Source organism: Chrysemys picta, chromosome 2 (genome assembly GCF_011386835.1).
Source record: "Chrysemys picta bellii isolate R12L10 chromosome 2, ASM1138683v2, whole genome shotgun sequence".
In the NCBI taxonomy this organism is placed as follows: domain Eukaryota; kingdom Metazoa; phylum Chordata; order Testudines; family Emydidae; genus Chrysemys; species Chrysemys picta.
The window spans coordinates 28669567-28694140 of NC_088792.1; positions in this window are offsets into that span (position 1 = coordinate 28669567).

The following is a 24574-nucleotide window of genomic DNA, read 5'->3' on the forward strand; positions in this document are numbered from 1 at the left end:
GATATCACTCTCCTGAGGATAACAAAGGGAGATAAGGAATGTATGTTGTCTGCATGCCAGCAAACACCGGGACCATACGCTGCCATGCTTTGTTATGCAATGATTCCAGACTACGTGCTACTGGCCTGGCATGGTAAAGTGTCCTGCCATGGCGGACGGGATAAGGCAGCCCTCCCCAGAAACCTTTTGCAAAGGCTTTGGGAGTACATGTAGGAGAGTTTTCTGGAGAGGTCCCTGGAGGATTTCCGCTCCATCCCCATACACGTTAACAGACTTTTCTAGTAGCTGTACTGTCCGCGATTGCCAGGGCAAATTAATCATTAATCATTAAACACGTTTGCTTTTAAACCATTTGTAATATTTACAAAGGTACACTCTCCAGAGGTCCCTTGTGTGCCCTCAGGGTCTGGGAGCACGCCTTAGGTGAGTTCGGGGGTTACTGGTTCCAGGTCCAGGGTGATAAACATATCCTGGCTGTTGGGGAAACCGGTTTCTCCGCTTCCTTGCTGTGAGCTATCTTCATTGTCTTCATCATCATCTTCCTCGTACCCCGAACCCGCTTCCCTGTTGCGTGATTCTCTATTGATGGAGTCAAAGCACACAGTTGGGGTAGTGGTGGCTGCACCCCTTAGCATGGCATGCAGCTCCGCGTAGAAGCGGCATGTTTGCGGCTCTGCCCCGGACCTTCGTTTGCCTCTCTGGCTTTGTGGTAGGATTGCCTTAGCTCCTTAATTTTCACGCAGCACTGCTGTGCATCCCTGTTATGGCCTCTGTCCTTAATGGCCTTTGAGACTTTTTCTAATATCTTGCCATTTCGTTTACTGCTACGGAGTTCAGCTAGCACTGATTCACCTCCCCATATGGCGAGCAGATCCCGTACCTCCCGTTCTGTCCATGCTGGAGCTCTTTTGCGATCCTGGGACTCCATCATGGTTACCTGTGCTGATGAGCTCTGCATGGTCACCTGTGCTCTCCATGCTGGGCAAATGAAATGAAATGAAATTCAAAAGTTCGCGAGCTTTTCCTGTCTACCTGGTCAGGGAATCTGAGTTGAGAGTGCTGTCCAGAGCGGTCACACTGAAGCACTGTGGGATAGCTCCCAGAGGCCAATAACCTCGAATTCCATCCACACTACCCCAAATCCTACCTGCAAAGGCCGATTTTAGCACTAATCCCCTCGTCGGAGGTGGAGTAAAGAAACCGGTTTAAAGGGCCCTTTAAGTTGAAAAAAAGGGCTTCGTCGTGTGGACGTGTCCAGGCTTAATTTGATTTAATGCTGCTAAATTTGACCTAAATTCGTAGTGTAGACCAGGCCTAAATGTAATAGAAACCATGATTTGTAAATTAAGATATTTTATGGTCCAGATTCTTAGCAGGTGTAAATCCCTGTAGCTCAGTGACTTGGATCCAGCCTAGTTCATGTATCATGTGTTTGATAAAATGTGTTGCATATGCATGGGTGTAGTAGCTTTTATTAATATTATTTATTTTCCACTGGTAGTGGACAGACACAAAAGGATCAAGTTCCTGTCCAAGAGGGCTTACATCTGATATAAACATGAGAAACCAATGAAGGCCTAAGAAGCTAGAGACCATGTTGGGGAAGAGATTCATGCAGGGAGGTTCCAGGAAACTAGTAAGTTAAGGAGGGTTTGCAGTAGGAGAGGGAGAGAAATAACACCAATGGGAAAGTAAAGTATGTCCTGAGAGATCTAAGCTACATGCAGAGAGATTATTCTTCAAACTAAACCACAATGTTTCAATATATACCTTCTACATGGCATTTATTAATGGGGAGCATGGTATCCCATCCTGGTCAGCAATTTGCTTTAGCAAATTAGATTTTCTACTCACACAAAGTTACTAATTCAAAAAAAAAAAAAAGGTAACAAAATAACACGTCTCAACATGTCCAGGGGTGAATACATGATATAATCTAGAGACTGAATAACTGTTTGAGAGAGGATGTGCTGATTGGTGCATAATGCCCAGATGCTGGACTGCAGCCAAGGAGGAAGAATGCAAGTTTCCCTAGGGTACCTCAGAGATGCCTGAAGGTAGCTTTAAATTATGCTGATCACAAACTGCCCAAAAGGGCTGATACAGCAGTGTGGGATCAGCAGGCCTCAGGAAAACCCTGGCCTTTCCCCTGGACATGCATCCTATGATAGCTGTACAGGTCATGCCATAGACCATAGGTGCCAACTCCATGGGTGCTCTGGGGCTGGAGCACACATGGGGAAAAATTGGTGGGTGCTCTGCACCCACTGCACCCCTTCCGCCCTCCCCCCCCACACCAGCTCACCTCCGCTCTGCCTCCTCCCCTGAGCGCGACATGGCTCCACTTCTCCCCCCTCCCTCCCAGCGCTTCCCGCTACGAAACAGCTGATTCGCTGTAGCAAGCGCTGGGAGGGAGGGGAAGGAGGGGGAACGCAGCGCACTCAGGGAAGAGGTGGGGATGGGGCGGGGATTTGGGGAAGGGGTCCAATGGGGCAAGGAGGGGGTGGAGTTGGGGCAGGGACTTTGGGGAAGGGGTTGGGATGGAGGCAGCGCAAGGGCAGGAGGAGTCGGGGTGGGGCTAGGGGTGAGCACCCACCAGTGCCTGGAAAATTTGGCACCTATGCCATAGACTCCTCTATGCCAGGCTTAGGCCATCGGAGGACTCCTCTATGCTGGGGTGACCCTCCCTGTCTAATTGCACCAGATTCTGCCAGTAATGCAGCACCAATCAACCCCACCACAGCAAAGGACTTCCCCCATTTCCCTCCAATATGTTAAGGTTTGTAGGTGGTAATGATACAACACAACCAACTACATAAGCAAGACAATATCTTTGGAAAAGATACAGAGTGCCCCCTCTTATTTTACATAGTGAAAAAGAACTTTAAAATGAAAAAGACATTCCACATGTAGAAGTGACCGATGAATGCTCCAAGGGGGAAAGTGTACCCCTTCAAACCCTCGGTTGGGCCCATTTAACACACAGGGATGCTTAGTTACTTGAGGTTACTTGTTTTGGAGAGCAAGCTGCCCCAGGGAAGTGGGTTAATGCACTAGCATTTCCCCTCCAAAGACCTTGATTTAAATCTTGGCTTAAATCACAAACGGAGACTTCAGGTTTGTTCCTGGTGGCCTGGTGTCCATATCACAAACCATTACAGATACATGCTGCATGAGGGAGGCCCAGGCACTGGGAAAGTAGTAGGTCTGCAAATCCAAACTGAAGCTTGCTCTAAGTCTGTGGCAAAGTGGTTCTATTATGTTCTGTATTTCAATAGGCACCAAATTCACCAAAATTCTATTTTAAAATATGCCTGTAGGTTTGGAAAATATCTTGAGCCACACTTTTCCTTTACCTATTACTTGTATCCACTGTTATAATTTACCACTGCACAGACTCACTGACTGCCCTCAGGCTTCAGACTTTGCTGAAGGGCAGCAGTGCTCAAATTAAAAAAAAAAAGTGCTTCCAAGTGCCTTTTTTCTCAACAGAGAAGAATTGCCACTGCCCTCACCTCCTATATCTTTATTGCTGAGCCTTTCCCTCTTTGTATACTCCCCTCTGACTCTTTGTTTGAAGTGATCTATGAAGCCGCAGCCTTGGTTCTGATAGTATGACACAATCGAAAAGGTGGAGGCAGCAGAGAGAAAGAGGTTGATAGGTAGCACTCAGTAGTTGGACTGGCCAGAAAACAACAATTCTGTTTCACAGACATTTTTGAGGTTTTGTAATTTGCTTTCTTTCCGCTGTGGAATGAAACTGAGACCTTTCAAACTTTTTCTGTGAAAAAACAAGAGAGCAAAACCCAGCCCGGAACAATAGCTAATAGCCCAGTGGTTAGGGCACTTACCTGGGATTTATTCAGTCCTTGCTCTGAATCAGTGAGGTAAGCACCCTAATCACTAAGCTATTGGCTATTTTGGTGTGGGGAACCCTTTCTTCTCTCTCCCCTCCCCCGACCTTCTGGATCCAAGAAACCTTATTGGTGGGGAAAAAAATCATTGAAAATTTTTCAACCAGCTCTACTCAGTAGTAAGGTAGAGGAGAAGGCAGGAGCTGTATTGGACGAGCTGTGATCCGAGGAGGGGAGGCTCGAAAACTAGAGGAGAAAGTATGGACAATTTTCCTGTGATGTATGTGCTCCCTGTCACCTCCCCCACTCCTCAGTAACATCCTCCAACCCTCAGTGATCCCCCCTCAGTGACCCTTCCTTCCCAAAATGTCACTCTCCTTTCCCATCAGTCATGGGAGGCAGTAGGAGGCAGGCTCTGCAGGGACCCATCAAAATGGAGGCAGGGAGAGAAGTCCTAGAAATGAGAACAGGAGCTGTCAAAGGAAGGGGAAGGGGCTTGGGAAGGCCCACTTGGAGTCTTGCCAACAGAAAGGGGCAGCCTGGTATTTATTGCCATGTGCCTGAAAAATCTGAGCTCTATTGAAAGAATGGCTTAACGAAATAAGCCTCAGTTCTGAAATACCGAGAATCCCTAGAAAGAGAGGCCCAGATCCTGGCAGTGTGGGTGCCATCCTTCAGCTCCTCCCATGAAAGAAGTTATTAATAAGCTCCTTAGTACTCATGTGAGGGGCTGTTGGATGAGATCTTAAAACTCAAGGTGCTGTCTGCTGTGCAGAGACATTAAAGATCCCAAAGCAGTTTTCCAAAGAGTAAGGATTAGTCTGAGTGTTCATGCAATTCCCACCCACTCCTCCGTTATGGAGTATGCTGAGCTGAAGGTTCATGGTGAATACTGGGGGAAAATACTGTGGGGGGAGGGGAAATCTTTTAATATGTATTCTCATTTGCAAGTGAATTTATTTCAAGAGTGTTCATGCCCTTTTTGGCATTCCTTTTCCAAGAGTAGAGCCAAGGTATGCATTCTAACAGTGAGCTCAATTAACCACTGGAACAATTTACCTAGGGATGTTTTTGGATTCTCCATCACTTGAAGGCTTTAAATCAAGACTGGATCTCTTTCAAAGAGATATACTAGAACTCAATCAGAAGTTATGGGCTCAAAGCACATATTACTGGGTGAGGTTATATGGCTGATATTTGCAGGAGGTCAGAATAGGTGAGCATAATATGTCCTTAAACCCTTTGAATCTATGAATATTCTAGCAAGTGAGGAATGTTTGCCAGACCCATCATTTCTAAAAGGATTTTATGAAATAATCAGAGAAAGGGTTTTGAATTTATAATTGCTAATATTCCCACTGGCTTCCAACAGTAAAGCTTATCTAGTTATGAAACAGAAAGGTACACTACATCATGACCTCCATGTCCAATAGTTTGAATTTTGAGTGTCAAATACTCTCAATTAGCTGCTCGGGAGCTGCTACAGCTCAAGAATTTATTGTTAATCAATGAATTATTTTGAAAAATGAATACTTTCAAGAAAAATGTGCTGAGTTTGCAGACAACTCAACAACAGAAAAAATAGAAAAAAATCATTAGATAGTATCCTTTATGAATTATTCACTCAGCTCTAGACATGTGTAACAGCAGCAGAATGCATGGTTTTGCTGTGCTGAAGAAAAATCATGCAAAGTTAAATAAAATATTACCGATAGCTTTTATTCTGCCCATTAACATATATGTTTGGGCATCTGTTTCTTATGCCATCGTTAAAAAGTCAACTTACACAGTGTTGACAGTAGATACACTTCTCTAAAGCCTTGGAAAGGCCATGGGATCAGATATTTGTTTCAAATTTGTGAAATTTTAAGCCCATTCCCTATCAAATGGGACTGGTCTGTCTTTTGCAAAACTATATCCTGTCGCCATAATGGTACATTAGAGCCAATATTCTGAGCTTAACTTCTCCAAAGGCTGTGAATTGGAAGCATTTACCAGACATTGTATTTTTTTTAAAAGGACTTCCTGATTTTGAGCCTTCTGCATGCCAGCCTGGAGAGGTGGAAACTTTTTTTGTTCTAACCAAAGTACTTTGGTAATTTAAAAATTGACCTTTCTATTGGAAAAGGGAGGGGAAAAGCAGGTTTTACTCCAGCTGTTAGCAACAATCTTGGCTCTGAAAGAGTCTCTAATCCAATTGTTGCAGACTGGAAAAGTCTGACTTAGTGGCAGTGAAGCAATCCCACAGCAGGCATAGCTTCCAACTGTCCTGTTTCTTTTCATCAACAATCCTCATTGTTCAGCCTCAGTCTGGGGGTTTCCCTTCAGTAAGAACCAGGATTAAAAGTATGAAAAAGTTGGGTTTTAAAGCAACAGCTGAGTTCTCCTTAGACAGTGCTTTCAGCCACTCCCTAGTCTCTCCCTCCTGCGCTCTGATCACCTAATCATATTTTATTTTTAATGTTTAGCCTTTATTAGCTCTTTTGCAAAATAGTCTAATTTGCCTAGTGGCTTTTGTTTATTTTAATTTCATGGCTCTGATTTGTTTTATGAGGGACAGTTGGGAAAACTGAGCTTGAACTAGCCTTGAAGAAGTGAGCAGCAAGTTGTACATTTACGTTTCCTTCAGCAAGCACAGGGGACAATGGTCAGACCAATTTGTGGAGCTGTCACTGCTAAACAAAATAATTGAGCATAAAGTACATTTACACACAGAGCACTCAAAAATTCACAGTTGGCATTAGAAATAACAAGAGAACTGATGGCAGAAAACACACCTTTCGGGGACCAGAACCTTCACGCAAAGAAGTCAATGGAAAAGCAAAAAGGAGGAGTATCAAGCAGTTACTGTATGATAAACGTGACTACATTATTTGGTTTCTAAGGACCAAATTCTAGCATTGAGCCCCTCTGAAATCCCAATGAGTTAAACTGGATGTAAATGAGCGCGGAATTTAGCACTACAACAAATGTTCTTTTATTTAAATTGCCTGTAATCTCTTTGGGGCAGTGGCCATCTTTTTTGTTCTTTGTTTGTGCAGCACCTTGCACCACGGGGTCCTAGGTACTACTGCAATATAAATAACGACATTGTCAGTCCTTTCTCAGGTAACTCCTGTCTAAGGATTGAGTGAGGGTTGCAAAGTTTGGGCCAATGGTTTTCTACATCCATCTCAAATGTTTATGCTTATGTATTTCAACAACAATGGTAGGCTAAGTTCAAACAAACAAGTGATAGAGTAGTCCTGGTGTTTAAAAGCTATTCACCAATTAACCACATGGTACAAGTGAGTTGGATTTTGGTTTGTCTCAGTAGCATACAGAACATGCCTGGCTCCTTCACAGAGACGTAATGAGGATTTTCTCTTCATCAGGGAGAACAAATTGCTCCTAATCCAAAGTTAGACAAAGGAAAATGGTGGTTTAGGGAACAAAGTTCAGGCACCCAGAGAACAGAGCATGAGAGCAGCCAGACTCAGACAGCAGCAAAGCCAACTATACAGTCACTCTGCAGAGCAGCCAGCAAATAAGCCAGCAGGGAGATAGCCAAGGAGGCAGACCCAGACCTAGCTGTAGCTGTTGGAAACAATATATTCCAAAACAAGACTCGAGAAAACTATTAACTGAGTAGGGGGTGCTGAATATGCACTGTATGATTAATTCTTTCTGCACAAGAAGAAGTTGAGAGAAAGGTCTATCCCTTCACCAGCACAGACTACTTCTTATGACTGATAATATTTATACAGGAAGGTAGACAGGGAATTCCTCCCATGAGGCCAACTCTGTGTATCTTTGGCATGCCCACGCTGCTGATACTTGTTAAGGAGTTATTCCCTTTTTCAGGGTAAATTTTCTCTGAAGGCTCTCCCATTTACTTCCCTCGGTGGGTCCCATGGAGTCATACCACTTCTAGTCTCCTTGGGTGAGATTTTCAAAGGTACAAATGGATGCCCATTTCCCATCCACTTTCAATAGGAATTAGGAGCGGGGCTGCCCCTTTATAATCATCCCCTTTGGAATCAGATGTTGGTGATAACATATATTATCTATAGCGGGTTTCACAACAACAGTACTTTGAGGTACTTCTTTATAATGGTGTTAGACTGAGGCTTTGACAACCCAAACAAAATATAGAGTAATAATAATGTAGAATTCTGGCTGTTTGTTTTAAGAAGCTGAGATTTTCATACTAAAATAAGACAATTTTTTAAGGAAACATACCCTCAGTCTTAAATATATATAATTATGGTTTATTTTGTTACTGCAGCAGATTAAAACATTCATTATACAAGCCACAGATAAGATATAATCTGGGCAGTTGATGATTTTTTGCAACTTTACAGCTGATGAAAGAGGAGCTTTTGTTGTAAAATGGGTTTGATTGTGCAGAAGGAAATTACATCCATTGTGTGCTGAAAGGGTTGCTGTCACTTTCAGCTTTGGCCTTTCTTTTCTTAAATATATTTTTCCTCCTCTCCCTGGCTGTAAATCTTTAAAATTGCATAATGCCAATTAAGAAAAATAAAGAGCAAATTGAGATACCAGTATTCATGGAGGAATGCTGTTGGCAGAGGCCCCAGATATTTTTTGTGTCTCTGGTGATTTGCCTGTAACTGTTCCAGGAAGTTTGAGGAAAGTTTTGTATTGACATCATGCAGCAAGCAGTGGAAAAGCTTTACCATGGGAAAGATTTGAGGCCTAGTTCAACATCCCAGGGAACCAATCCTCTGACTTTTGTGGACATTCTCAATGTTGATGAATTTTGCAGAAACCTTACCCCATCTCACTCCACTTTAAAAGCTTTTTATTGAGGGGAAAGTTAATAATTTGTTCATGTTTTTGTTTTATTTTAGCTCCTGCTTTCCTCTCTTCCTAAAAGTTTATGTTTTTTTAAAGTAAATGCTCATCTGAACAATCTTATGGAAAAGCACTTAAAATAATCTCCATTTTTTAAAATAAAACCAGCAGCAGTTAGGGCTATTATTCCCAAAATAAGCAGGCTATTTTGGTTCTTCTGGGTTCTTCTAATTCATTTTTGATTAATGGTGGATACAATTTACTGGAGATGCAAATCTTGTTTAAAAATCAGACCGTAATGGCTTGATTAAGCAAGGGGAGTCCTTTGGTGGACTGGGCCCTTTAAGGTTGAACTCCCAACTGTTCAGCAGCTGATAGAATTGGAACTTAAATTGGTCTATCATACTTGTAGAACATTTGGATGGTTAAATTTCTCTCCTTTTGCCCTTGGAGTGACAGCCATAGTGCAGTATGCAAATCCTACATTCCTTGCTGTGGGTCATTTGCATGCTTATGCAACATAAAACCATGCCACCAGAAGGACAACTTCAAGAGCCATCATTGGTAAACTCATTGTAACACAAGTAATTTTAGTCAACTTGAAAAAATTATGGCTGTCAAGCGATTAAAAAAAGTAATCGCTATTAATTGCGCGATTAAAAAAAGTAATCGTGATTAAAAAAATATCGTGATTAATTGTTTGATTAAAAAATTAATCATGATTAATTGCGTGATTAATCACACTGTTAAACAATAATAGAATACCATTTATTTAAATATTTTTGGATGTTTTCTACATTTTCAAATATATTGATTTCAATTACCACATAGAGTACAAAGTGTACAGTGCTCACTTTGTATTTATTTTTGAATACAAATATTTACACTGTAAAAAACAAAATAAATAGTATATTTCAATTTACCTAATACACGTATTATAGTGTAATCTCTTTTTCATGAAAGTTGAACTTACAAATGTCAAATTATGTACAAAAAATAACTGCATTCAAAAATAAAACAATGTAAAACTTTAGCGCCTACTAGTCCATTCAGTACTACTTCAGCCAATCTCTCAGACAAACAAGTTTGGTTACATTTGCAGGAGATAATGGTGCCTGCTTCTTGTTTACAATGTCATCTGAAAATGAGAACAGGCGTTCAAATGGTACTGTTGTAACCGATGTTGCAAGATATTCACATGCCAGATGCGCTAAGATTCATATGTCCCTTCATGCTTCTACCACCATTCCAGAGGATATGCATCCATTCTGATGACGGGTTCTGCTCGATAACAATCCAAAACAGAGCAGACTGATGCATGTTTATTTTCATCATCTGAGTCAGATGCCACCAGCAGAAGGTTGATTTTTGGAGGGGGGGGGGGTTCGAGTTCTGTAGTTTCTGCATCTAAGTTTTGCTCTTTTAAGACTTCGGAAAGTATTTTCCATACCTCGTCCCTCTCGGATTTTGGAAGGCACTTCAGATTCTTAAACCTTGGGTCAAGTGCTGTAGCTATTTTTAGAAATCTCACATTGGTACCTTATTTGCATTTTGTCAAATCTGCAGTTACAGTGTTTGTAAATCAAACAACCAGTGCTGGGTCATCATTCGAGACTCCTATAAACATGAAATATATGGCAGAATGTGGGTAAAACAGCAGGGGACATACAATTATTCCCCCAACGCGTTCAATCACAAATTTAAATAACGCACTATTTTTTTAACGAACATCATCAGCATGGAAGCATGAGGTCCGGAATGGTGGCTGAAGCACGAAGGGGCATACAAATGTTTAGCATATCTGGCAAATAAATACCTTGCAAGGCCAGCTACAAAAGTGCCATGCGAATGCCTGTTCTCACTTTCAGGTAACATTGTAAATAAGAAGCAGGCAGCATTATCTCCCGTTGATTTAAACAAACTTGTTAGTCTTAGTGATTGGCTGAACAAGAAGTAGGACTGAGTAGACTTGTAGGCTCTAAAGTTTTACATTGTTTTGTTTTTGAGTGCAGTTATGTAACAAAAAAAAATCTACATTTGTAAGTTTATTTATTTTAATTAAGATTTGGTGCAGGGGTCAGGAAGGAATTGTATTCCCAATGTACAGCCTGGGCCAGGTGTATTATGCAGAGTAGAGGTTTACCAAATCATCAGGTACTAGACACTGCCAGGCATAGGATACCAGTTTTGAAGGACAATGATCTATTCATTGTACATATATGACCCCCATTACCATATTACCCAAGCCCCTCATGCTCTTTTAATTGATTTCTTAGAGTTAGTCAACATTTTTGACATTTTTTTTTAATCAGAAAATGTGGTTTCATCTAAATCCATGGGAAATTTCAATTTTCTGAAGGAATATTTCAAAATGAAACATTAAAATGTCAGTTTGCACTAAAACATTTAAATCGAAATGTCATTTAAAATAACATTTCAAAATGGAAGATTTTGTTTTGAATGGGCATTTCATTTAAATCAAAACCATCACAAATCGTTGAGTAAACATTTCCCAATCAGATTTTTTTGTAACTTTTTGTACTGTGAAAATTGTCCACATGTAGACTTTTAATCCCAATTTGGGTTGGAAAAATAAAAGGCAAAATATCAGAATTCTACATGAGATGGAAATTTTGTTTGCAGCCAGCTCTCACATTTATCCTCACAATACCACAGTGAGGTAGGGCAGTATTATCCTCATTTTGCAGATGAGGAACTGAAGCCGAGAGGCTTAGTGACTTACCCAAGATATCAGAAGTCTGTAGTAGAGCACGGAATTGAACTGAGATATCCTGAGTCCCAGGATAGAGTCCTAACTACTGGATTATCCTTCTCTCATGAGCTGATTTGGCATGGCAAATCTTATATTCCTAAAGTTCGCACCCAGAAGGACACCTTTACTAAGTTGTGCCTGCTTAAGATATGTAGTTGTCAAGGCTGCTTCCCCACTTTGAACTTTAGGGTACAAATGTGGGGGCCTGCATGAAAACTTCTAAGCTTAACTACCATCTTAGATCTGGTCCGCTGCCACCATCCCAAAGCTAATTCCCTTCCCTGGGTAGCCTTTAGAGACCTTCACCAATTCCCTGGTGAATACAGATCCAAACCCCTTGGATCTTAAAACAAGGAGAAATTAACCATCCCCCTCCTTTCTCCCACCAACTCCTGGTGGATCAAGATCCAAACCCCTTGGATCTTAAAACAAGGAGAAATTAACCATCCCCCCTCCTTCCTCCCACCAACTCCTGGTGAACACAGATCCAATCCCCTTGGATCTAAAACAAGGAGAAATTAACCTTTCCCCCTCCTTCCTTTCACCAACTCCTGGTGAATACAGATCCAACCCCCTTGGATCTAAAAACAAGGAAAAATCAATCAGGTTCTTAAAAAGAAGGCTTTTAATTAAAGAAAAAGGTAAAAATCATCTCTGTAAAATCAGGATAGAAAAATAACTTTAGAGGGTAATCAGAGGACCCCCCTCTAGCCTTAGGTTCAAAGTACAGCAAAGAGAGATAAACACTCTAGCAAAAGGTACATTTACAAGTTGAGAAAACAAAGATAAACTAACACGTCTTGCCTGGCTGTTTACTTACAAGTTTGAAATATGAGAGACTTGTTCAGAAAGATCTGGAGAACCTGGATTGATGTCTCGTCCCTCTCAGTCCCAAGAGCGAACAACTTCCCAAACAAAGAGCACAAACAAAAGCCTCCCCCCCCCCCCAAGATTTGAAAGTATCTTGTCCCCTTATCGGTCCTTTGGGTCAGGTGTCAGCCAGGTTACCTGAGCTTCTTAACCCTTTACAGGTAAAAGGATTTTGGAGTCTCTGGCCAGGAGGGATTTTATAATACTGTACACAGGAGAGCTGTTACCCTTCCCTTTATAGTTATGACAGTAGTGTAAACATCCCTTTTGGTAACTAACATCTCAATCCTATCCTATAGCCATTACTCACATGAGCAGTCCCTTTAATGTGAATAAGGGTTGCAGGGTTGGGCCCTGAGGGGGAACCAATTTGGAGAAGAAAAGGAAGTAAGTCACTAAATCTGAAGGTTTAAACTGACCATGGCAAAAAAGTAGTAAGAATTCCAACAAAGCCTGTTCTTGGAAGCACACTCAAAGCATCCTGTCACAACCGCTGATGGTTGTGGCTATGAAAAGATGCAGACTAAATGCAGAGGCTACGTTGTGGAAAACCAGCACCTTTACAGGATCACCCAGACTGGCTGGGTACAAGCCACAATGAAGCTGTAATATAATTCAGTAGGAATCCACCAATGGACAACTAGATAGTGCAAATCAGCAAGGTTTTCCCCAAAACCTTCCTATTGTGCCTAGGGACTACTGATTTCAGTCTTCAGAGTAGCAGCCGTGTTAGTCTGTATCCACAAAAAAAAAAAAAAAAAAAAAAAAACAGGCGTGCTTGTGGCACCTTAGAGACTAACAAATTTATTTGAGCATAAGCTTTTGTGGCCTACAGCCCACTTCTTCGGATGCATGGGCTGTAGCCCACGAAAGCTTACGCTCAAATAAATTTGTTAGTTTCTAAGGTGCCACAAGTACTCCTTTTTTTTATTTCAGTCTGTTCTTTACTATGCTTGCAACATTGTGACTAGAATCAATGCACAAGTATTTGCTGCTTAAGCCATTCTTAACCATGATTATTGTTTTCTTATAACACCTGCATGAAACAATTCCATGTAAATATTTCATCTCACTTTTGAGCAAGAGGTATTAAATTTTTACTACAACTCTTCAGATCCACTGCATGCTACCAGGTTTATTTCAATATTTGCATGCATGCTACTAGGTTTATTTCAATATATCAATACCTTATGATAGGCATACTACTAATTACTGAGTACTGGATCTCAGATGGGCTGAACGGTGGTTTGGGTGAATATTACATTGTGATCAATCACTGCACACTCTCGGATGAAGCTTATGGAAGCATACAACCGTAAGTGTGTTTCATTGGCACTTTCCACAACTACGTTTAAATACTATTTTGTGCAGGAAGACATTTTTTAAAAGACTTTCTGATAAAGGCTCAGGTGAATGTGCTGAAAGATGGGCACAGAAAGATTCCAATAATTAAGAACTTAATCATATCTCCTAGCATTTCGATAATACTAAATCTTTGTCATTATTAAATATGATCCAACTTCAGTTTGTTTCTAACCAGCTACTGAAGTCCATCTGCTGGGACCCATAAGCGTGGTCACAGAAAAAAAAAGTCTGGCTCAAGTCAGCTGCTAATTGTTTGAAGTAGAAACCAACACGATGAAAATGAGAAGTGAATATTTACAGGATAATCAGGCAAAGTTCAAGAATTAGGTTTACTATTTTTTTTCTGCACCTTATGCGAAGCCTCACTGATCCACATGCATTGCACAGCAGCTGACCCTACCTGTAAACACAAATGCTTTACTTAATCTACTACAATAAATTATAGTTATTAGAAAGCAATCTATCACAATAGAATGTATCATATTTTAGGGTCTAGTATCATACTTCCAGGCATTCCATTATTAAGTACATTTTTAGTAGAGTATGTAAAGTTGAGCCAATATAATACAACCTACTTGAACATTTCTCTGTATTAACAAATGACAAAAATATTTTTAATTTTACCAATAATTGTGCTTCTTTTAAAAATACAAGACCATAAAAATTACTGTTTTAATTTAATTTTTACCTTAAATTTCAAAGCAATATTATTTTTCTTCACTGCTTGTCAGTTATGTCAACTAAATAAATTATTATAATCATATTTCTATCCATTTCCAAATTACAAGAAGCATCTTCTTTTTATAAATATTTGCAATAACATTGTGAACAGCAGCTATCAATTTTTAGGAAACAGTTTAAAATGGAATACAAAATCTCATTGCACTTTAAGTGTTCAGATAACAGTAAAAAGAACAGGAGTACTTGTGGCACCTTAGAGACTAACAAATTTATTAGAGCATAAGCTTTCGTGGGCTACAGCCCACTTCTTCGGATGCATATAGAGTGGAACATATGCCACAAGTACTCCTGTTCTTTTTGCGGATACAGACTAACACGGCTGCTATTCTGAAATCTGTCAGATAACAGTGTTACTTTATATTGCATTTGTTTTTAAATACATCAGCTTATCTGAGTTCTTGATCTTGGGGTACATTTATTTTCTAAATTTGCTGCAAAGGAAAAAAAAGTATTTTTATAACCTCTCACCTCTGAAAAATTCAAGTCACAATGCATCATTTTCCTCAATTGATATTTTACAGTCAGGGTTAATAACCTTTTAGAAACAATGTTAAGGCTGGGTGTGTTGTTCTTTTTAATAAAACTGTCATGTATTAAAAAGTAAGTGCATATGCATACTTATAGATTTGTTTTCTCCAAATGGGTAGCAAGATTTTTTTAAGCTACATTCCAAAACCTCTAGCATGTAAAACAAAAATTGACTATAGTTAATTATAAAGGATACAAAAGTTACTGCAGGTCAGGGATAGAGATAATTTGCATATTTCCAACAAACTTCCAGCAAATTATGTGTGTGCTGTAAAGCAATTGAATAGAATATTTTAAAAATATTTCAAACATTCTTTAATGAAAAATGGCATGTTTAACGCTTCTGATTCTGAACATGTTCTGATTTTTCAGCAAGAAAAACAAGCAAAAATATCATTTGTTTTCTTTTTGTGTGCGTCCCCCTCTGTGTCTCTCCCCTTTTTCTTTTTCTTTTAATGTTGTCATTTAAAAAAAGAGGAGGGGAAAAGAAGAGAGTGAAGGAAAATCCCCAAACAAAAAAAAACTTCAGTAATTTTTGTGTGTAACATACTTACACTAGTTCAACTAGTTCTACATATTAAAACGATTATTATTCAATATTATCTGCCATGAATTGCACCTTCAAGAAACAAAAAAGTTCCAGTAAGCTTGTATGGGATGGATTCACTGAAGGGATAATAGATGTTTCTTTCTTTCATATTTTTTTAACTGGATGTTTTTGCTATTTGTTAACATTCACAAAAAGATGTGTAACTTTAGCGCCCTCGTTGCCAAGATGGAGTCTGCTCTGCAGGCAGCTCTGGCCAAGAGAAGGCGCGCACAGGAATGCAGCAGGAGAAATCCCTTCCAACCCAGCGGCACCTGTTCCAAACCCCCCAGAATGAACACACACCCCCACCGGGAAAGTACAATGGATATGACAAAGGGAAATATTTATTTACAGAGGGATGAGAGGAGAAAAACAACAAGGGGAAATATAGGGGGAGCAGTAAAACAGGCTCAATCTATTTTGTTAAGAGGTGACTTGCTCAGGGCATATAAGTACCTATTTGGGAAAGAGGTTTTGCTAGTTGATGGTTCTTTTATCTAACACAGGGGTCAGCAACCTCCGGCACATGGCTCGCCAGAGTAAGCACCCTGGCAGGCCGGGCCAGTTTGTTTACGTGCCACGTCGGCAGGTTCGGCCGATTGCGGCTCCCACTGGCTGCGGTTCGCCGCTCCAGGCCAATGGGGGCTGCGGGAAGCCGCCGCCAGAACATCCCTCGGCCCACCCTGCTTCCCACAGCCCCCATTGGCCTGGGACGGTGAACCACAGCCAGTGGGAGCCGCGATCAGCCGAACCTGTGGACGCGGCAGGTAAAGAAACTGGCCCAGCCCGCCAGGGTGCTTAACCTGGCAAGCCGCGTGCCAGAGGTTGCCGAGCCCTGATCTAGCAGAAAAAGCATAACAAGATCCAATGGTTCTTGGAAGCTGAAGCCAAACAAATTCTGACTAGAAATAATGAAGGCACACATTTTTAACAATGAGGGTAACTAACTGTTGCAACAACAGACCTAGGGATGTAGTCGATAGTCAATGACTTGAAGTCATCAAGTCATTGAATGTCTTTCTAAAGATATACTATAGCTATAGTAATATAGTATAGAAATTATGGGCTTGATGCAGAGATTACTGGATGAGGTTCCACTAGATGATCAGAGTGGTCTCTCTGGCCTTAAAATCTGTGAGTCTGTTTACTTCTTTGAATTCATCCAACATGAGGGTGGATTCAATAGAGGGAAAGTACGTATATTGGGCTTCATCCAATGACCATTTGTGTAAATGTACAGACTCCCTTTGATTTCAGTAGGCTTTGGATTAGATTTATACAAAAGTAATGATATATAGTGATTACATCATTGGTTTGAAAGTCAGAATTCCTTATTTCTGTTGCTGACTTGATTACTGAATCTCCTTTGGACTGTGAGCAAGGCATATAAGTTATACATAACCTCTCTATGCTAAAGGTTACTCTGCTGCACAAGGGAACAATAACTTTTATTGAATTCTATAGGCATTGACAATGGCCAGATTACACAGGTCAACATTTTCAAAGTTGGCTGCCATATTTAAACATGCAGAGGAAATGGTGCACTCTTCACAGGTGCTGAAGACCTATGGCTTCTACTGGCTTCACCGCAAATTACTGGCAGTCAACACCTCAAAAAATCAAGGCATGTTTATGGATTGAGGTGACACACTATGGACACTCCAGTTTGAACATTTTGGCCATGGCCTCTCCTTTAGTCAAGTTTCCCACTTGTAAATTGAGTGTAAAAATGTTAATGTTGTGTTATTAAATAAGTGATTTGAGATCATAGATGGTGTAGAAGAGCCATTGCAAAATCAGGGCCTTGCAAAAAAATCAAGCGAGGATACAAAATCGGAGGTGGAATTTTGAAGCTCTCAAAGGGAATTAAATGTCCAAATTAATGGCAATTGTGCACCTAAAGTCATTTAGTCTGCTCTGAAAACCGTCAGCTACATGATTGTACAGGGGAAAAAACTGTTGGAGAAGTTCCTTGTGGCTCTTCTTTTCTGTGTCACCATTTTGGTATTGTAATGGGAATGCAGCAAGAATTGCTGCTGCTATTATAAATAGACATTCCTGTGTCAAGTCTGCCTTCTGCACATTTGATCATATTTTAAACTGGCAGAAAGATGAACTTTCCAATATTCAGATTTTATTGCCTTCATTTCTTTCCAACCATGCATGAATCCACATTCATGTGAAGCTTGACCACTAATTTTGGAAAATAAAACTCACAAAAACCCGTGACTAAAGCCATTTTTTTACAAGCACAGTTTTAAAGCCTTAAAAATAACTTTCTTGTGTTACAGTTCAACCACACAATATTAGGCACTGTCCATTAAACAGTTTCTAAAGAGATATTGATAGCAAGAAAAAAGAATGAGTACCTTGACTACCAAAAAAAATTTATCTTTACATTAGTCTGTCTCTTTCAACAGGAAACATTCCAGAACTAAGATTACCAGGCATTCCGTTTTTTAACTTCTAAAATACAGAAGAGAGAGGACAAGCTGTGGGGAGGAAAAGGCAAGCATTGTAGAACACAACAGCCCTCCTGTCCCAGAAAGATTTATTTATTGGAAAGTTAGTTTTCTCTCACTATAATTTAAGTCCCTAGTTATTATGCCATACGTAGCTGCATTGTACAATACAGCCCACAATCTGTGGTTTTGTAAACTGAGCTGTCAAACACTTGTTATTTTAAAGCTGGAACTTGTCAGGGTCTTCTGACAGCCCAGTGGTCCCAGCTCCCAGCCTGATTCACGACTGGCTCTGAGACAGAGGAAGTTCGCGTCTGCTATAATCTAAACACTGTGCAAATGGAACATAGACACAGTGCTGAAAGAAGAAAAGAGGCTAAACCCCATAACCCAGACAAGAATCATACAAAGTTTTTTGGGGGGTGGGGAAATCAAGTCCTGCAGCAGAGTCTGCAACATAAGCAAATGCAATGTATTTTATATTAAATATATTTTATATAAAATATATTTTATATTAAACCATCAAGTTGTTGTTTTTTAAAACTAGTTAGCAGTAAAGCAGTGAAAATTAGTCTCCTTCAATGTATGGAAACAATATCCCACATGTGTACTTTTGCCACATCTGTATTTTCCATTTAAAGTGTAAACATAATAAGGTGCATTCTAGGAGGAATTTTTTAGTCCCTGCGGTTGTGTGTCTAGTGCTTAAGCTCAGGAAAATACTTTTCAGCCTGTTGCTTCTCATTCATTAGATGATTACAAAGGGTTACAAAGCACAAAGGTTTCTATATTAATTTCAGTTACAATGAAATCTGGATCCACTCTTTAAAATTCACCATGCAGTCAACAACTGCAAAAGTATTTTCTCTGGACAGTGGCAGTGCCTCTCTCTGGGGGATAGTGAAATACAGTTCTTTTCCCCAGTTGTTTTTCCTAAAGAAAAATCTAGAGAGAAACCTTTGGTTTTCTGAATTTGTATATGACACTCAGAAAAAAATGTAAATTAAAATGTAAAAAAGGGAATGTGTGTAATATACTGGACTAGATTGGAACTCTGCAATCTGCCCTGAGTAATGGGCAGCATAAGGTTGATCTGCTCCAGGACTAGACCTCATAACTCTAAGAATCACAGTTCCTCCCCAATCCCCACTTGAAAAAGAGAGGAGTAAAGTTATAACACCCATCTCTGTAGAGGAGCTTTCTCCAAGGCTCTAGCTGTTCCCCAACCATCCTTTCCCACTCCCCGTCCACTTGCTTACAGGGGAAAGTGTCAGATGAGCAGCCCCTGCTCTTCCCACCACAGTTGGATTCTCCATCTAAGCAGGGCCCAACAGGAGAATAAAGGAGACCTTGCCCCTTTCCCTGACTAAGGCTAGGTCTATACTACCCGCCTGAATCGGCGGGTAGAAATCGACCTCTCGGGGATCGATTTATCGCGTCCCGTTGGGACGCGACAATCGATCCCCGAATCGGCGCTCTTACTCCACCAGCGGAGGTGGTAGTAAGCGCCGCCGACAGAAAGCCGCAGAAGTCGATTTTGCCGCCGTCCTCACAACGGGGTAAGTCGGCTGCGATACGCCGAATTCAGCTACGCTATTCACGTAGCTGAATTTGCGTATCTTAAATCGACTCCCCCCTGTAGTGTAGATGTACCCTAAGAGATGTGATGATCTAGCCCATTATAATTATTTACATTTATCTTAAATTAGGATTAGAGGTGGCCTCAAATCAAACCGCCAAATTTTAGATTCCCCAAACTTCAGAAAAAGTCTGATTCTGGATCCAAACTGTGGCTCAGGGGTAACATGAATCAAACACATCTGTTTAGTTTATGCTTGGTGGATTAAGTCTCACTTCTCTTTTTACATTCTTAAAACAATCACTAATGTGAAAGAGCAGAAACTCTTGCATGAGGTAAGAAGTTGTGGACATGAATCATCAGGAGTTCATTTCAGATACATCTTTACAGAAAGATACAATGAAAAAGATTTTGGCAGCTTACGTCAAATGCCTTACAGCACCTATTTTTGTTTGCAATGTATTTAGCTGTGACACTCTGGTTACCTTTTCCAGACTTGAGGAAGAGCTCTGTGATGCTCAAAAGCTTAGTCCAATAAAAGATATTACCTCACCCATCTTGTCTCTCTTAAGCACTATTGCATTTATCTATAGAGAAACAACTAATGGGTGGGTGAAATTCACATGGATCGCCCTTAACCTATACTGGAATCTTTACTGTTGCTCATGTCCTTGGGAAAGCAGGACATTCAATGCAGTTTTCAGCAGGGATTGGGAACAGTCTCAGAAATCATCTCCCATCTTGTGCCAACATTATGGCCCTTGTCATCAGGCAGTGGAACACTTTTCTATTTAAACTACAGTAATTAAATCTCCCTGCTCTCATTTAAAAAAAAAAAATACAGCTGCCTGCTGTTGGTCTGAAGAATTGCACCGAGTGAATGTAAATTTTAATTTCATGGTGCAAGTGTTAAATCAATGCTGTCTAAGCTGTCTGCCTGTGCCTCATGAAATCCCACCACATTTTAATAGTTCTCCTTTTGTGCTAAATGGAACTACACTTGGAAATACCACATGTGTTATGATGTTTGTGTGTGTCGGGGAAGGGGGGATAATGTACAATTAGGGCCCTGAAAACCACAACATAACCACATTCTAGTCACCTAATTGGGCCAAAAGAAAACTATCATTTCTGAAACAGTTTGTTTTTATAAACACGTACTTTCCCTACCAACTTCAGTTAAAATAACATAGTGGTTCCTGGCAATGTTTTACATAGAGCATTGTATTCCACGTTGACTTTAAAAGCCATTCAAATGCGTATCAATAAAACACAAAGTCCTTCTTAACCTAGTAGTCCCCATTTCATTATGAGTCTTTATCTGTTAAGTGACAAAATTATGCTAGTGTGGATTTATTTTGCATTCCCTTTTTTTAAGATTACTGACATTTTTAAGATTGTCAAATTTCTATGGGTCAGAATAATATGCTTTAGTGTAGCCTAAACCTACTCACCCTGCTTCCAGGGTTGCAGAAGAAGAGATAAACCTGACATTGTTCACATGGTTTTAAATTTCATTAACAACAAGCTGAGACATGCCCAGAAACTGTTGTTAGGTTTAATTCTAGAATGAAATGTAGTGTGTGCTTGATTCTGTGAGTTTGATATTTTATGTTTGGATGAGTGCCCCTATATTTTGTATCTTTGCTCTTGACATGATCTTTATCATATCTGGTGCTAGGTGACAAACATATTTCCATTATATCTTACAAGAGTCACATCACAAGGACCATATGCTGCTAATTTATACTGTAAAACCATCCATGCTACCCAGGACAAGTTAGCTAGTAATATCACTAGTTTGCAAAGAGATTATTGCTTCCTATTGAATTATAGCCATGTGTGCCACTGAAGTGAAAGCTGCTTCTGCATTTTTATTACTATCCCCAAAGTTTAACATTGCTGTAAATTAAAATGCAACAGGATGAACATGGACAAAGAAGGTCTCAACCTCAGGAAGGAATATTTTAAAAAAAATTTATACATCTATTTTCAAATCTTACAAATGAAAAAAAAGAGGAAAAGTATTACACCGCTACCTCAATATAACACAACCTGATATAACACGAATTCGGATATAACACAGTAAAGCAGTGCCCCGGGAGGGCGGGGCTGTGCACTCCGGTGGATCAAAGCAAGTTCAATATAACGCGGTGTCACCTATAACGCAGTAAGATTTTTTGGCTCCCAAGGACAGCGTTATATCGAGGTAGAGGTGTACTTAACATCCTTTTTACGCCTATATAGCTCTCAGTATATGAGTATAAATCATGCAATTAGCCTAAGAAATTGAGTAATCACATTGTAAAAAACATTTGTGGATAAGGGCCAAATCTTACAAAGCCCTACTTTAATAGAGTAGTCAGTGGAACTACTCTTGCGTGTATAGGGTGACCAGATGTCCCGATTTTATAGGGACAGTCCTGATATTTGGGGCTTTGTCTTCTATAGGTGCTAATTACCCCCCACCCCCGTCCCGATTTTTCACCCTTGCTATCTGGTCACCCTATGCGTGTAAGAGTTTACATGACCAGTCTGAGATCATTATTTTTAAAATGTGATGATGGGGATACATGGCAACTACTCCTGTGAGGGTTTTGATGACGTATGCTCTACATATAATCTATCACAGAAATACGTGGTGACTCAAAAGAAACAAACATGGTATATTGTACATGGATAATTATTCAAAATATTTAAACCATCATATATTATCATGATAAGTCATAATGCGCTATAAAATATGTAGTACACATAATTCATGATTGTTTAAGTGTATATTAACATGACAGAGGGGAACCATTGTAGTCTAGCATCTTAATCATTGTAAATCTTTGCTGAAGACCTCTTTTTTTCTTTATCTTCTTTTCCTTAAATAAATATTTGAAAGAAATGGAGCAAACAAAATTTATATTAAAATAGTTCTATGTGTCTAATGGAAATAAAAAAAAGAATTTCTTAAAGCGTGGTTATACACTGAAAGATTACTTCTAAAAGGGCATCCCAGTGTCCCAGGTTTATTTACTCCCCAGGATTTTATCAATGTTTTCACACTTTACACATAAAAAAAAATGTGTGTTCTAATTATCAGGACAACAAAGTCAGCCTGAAATCAAGAATGCATGCAAAGTTATTTCTGGCTTTTACATCTTCATTAAAGATAGGACTGAATAAAATTCCCAAATCCAGCCTCCCAGGAACTTTATGGGTAAAGCCCATTTCTAATTTTTGACAGTATTCTGCTCTGACCCAAATTCTGCTCTCAGGCTCACTGGTGTAAAACTGGAAAAACTCTATTGATGTCAATGTAATTAATGGCATTCCAATGTAACTTTCTTGACATCAAGTGGAGTTACTCCAAAGGATCACCTGGAGCAGATGTTGGCCTTAGTTACTTAAGTCTATTGTAATGAAACTATGTGGATATGATACAAAATATTCACAAAGATCAGATCTATTGAAAAAGGTGGGATTTTTTACACAGACACATTTCTGACTATAATTGTGCTAGGGTTTTGTTTAAAATGCACATTTGGCTTAACAGGACAAATTAAGGAAGGATTAACTTCCCTAACTTTGAATTTCTTGTTTGTTTGGGTTTTTTTTTAATTTTAAGACAGATTTTTTGACATTTACCATTGGAATTTAAGTTCATTTATTTATTTCTCATACAAGAACATTTTGATGGCAAAAGAATCAAAGTGAGTGACAGATTTCAGATCACAAGCAGTGAACCTGTTAGATTTCAGCATAATTGACGTTTGTCCTCTTCTGACAAATTATATAAATGACTGAAGAAAAGATTCCTCAATAGGCTGAAATCACTGCTCCTTTTCCTAAACTCTTCCCTCCTCAGTGGTTTCCTCGGTCCCAGTTTAGAGCCTTATCCACTCTGTCTCTGTATTGAATCTCTTTCCCCAGGATTATCATTCTCCTCATCACAACTCATTGGTAATGTTATATCACAAAGCATTTGGACTGGAAAATTCCTGCTTATAACCACACCAATATTTTCTGTATCCCATTGTAGGGCACAGACATATACACTTATATGATTGATTTTTAAGTTGTAGAATTTCCTACTGATTAATTATTCCAGAGCCCGCTGTCAAGAAACATGCCATTTTGAGAGTAAACTCTGGTTTCTTTAAAAAGAAGAACAGGAGTACTTGTGGCACCTTAGAGACTAACAAATTTATTAGAGCATAAGCTTTCGTGGACTACAGCCCACTTCTTTGGGTCCGAAGAAGTGGGCTGTAGTCCACGAAAGCTTATGCTCTAATAAATTTGTTAGTCTCTAAGGTGCCACAAGTACTCCTGTTCTTCTTTTTGCGGATACAGACTAACACGGCTGCTACTCTGAAATCTGGTTTCTTTGTGATCAATGCTTAATATGATGCCCATAAAACACAGAATTGAGAGATGGGGAAGACCATTCTAATCCATCACTTTGCCTGCTAGCGCAGGATTTGTTGTACTGTCTATTTTGTAACCTTGTGGGAAAGTCCTGTAAGAATTTAGTAGAAAATTATAACCTTTCTATAGGTTTCTTAACCTTCCTGTAGAATTTAATAGAGTATCATATTCATGCTATAGAATTCTGCAGGATAGTTCAAAATATTATACAGCCAATACCATTCTCTATTAAATTCTGTAGAATGTTATTGTAATTTCTAGGGAATCCTGTTGGGTTCACCCTCTTACACCATATAGATCTTCCCACAAGGTTAGTGCCTTCCTTAGACAATGCCACAAGTTCTTGTCAGAACCTTTTCTTTACTGAACTTCACCCAAATATTCATTTTTTCTCTCTCTCCCTGGTGTTTAAACATATCAAATATGTAGAGACAGTTATGTTCCCTTTTATGCATCACTTAAATAATCTACAGTATACATATTTTGCTCTTTTACTCTTTCTTCGTAAATCAATTTCTCCATCCACCTCATCATTATTGTTGCTCCTCTCTGAACTCCCTCCAGTATCAGAAATCTTTCTTGTATTCTTTCATTTTGCTG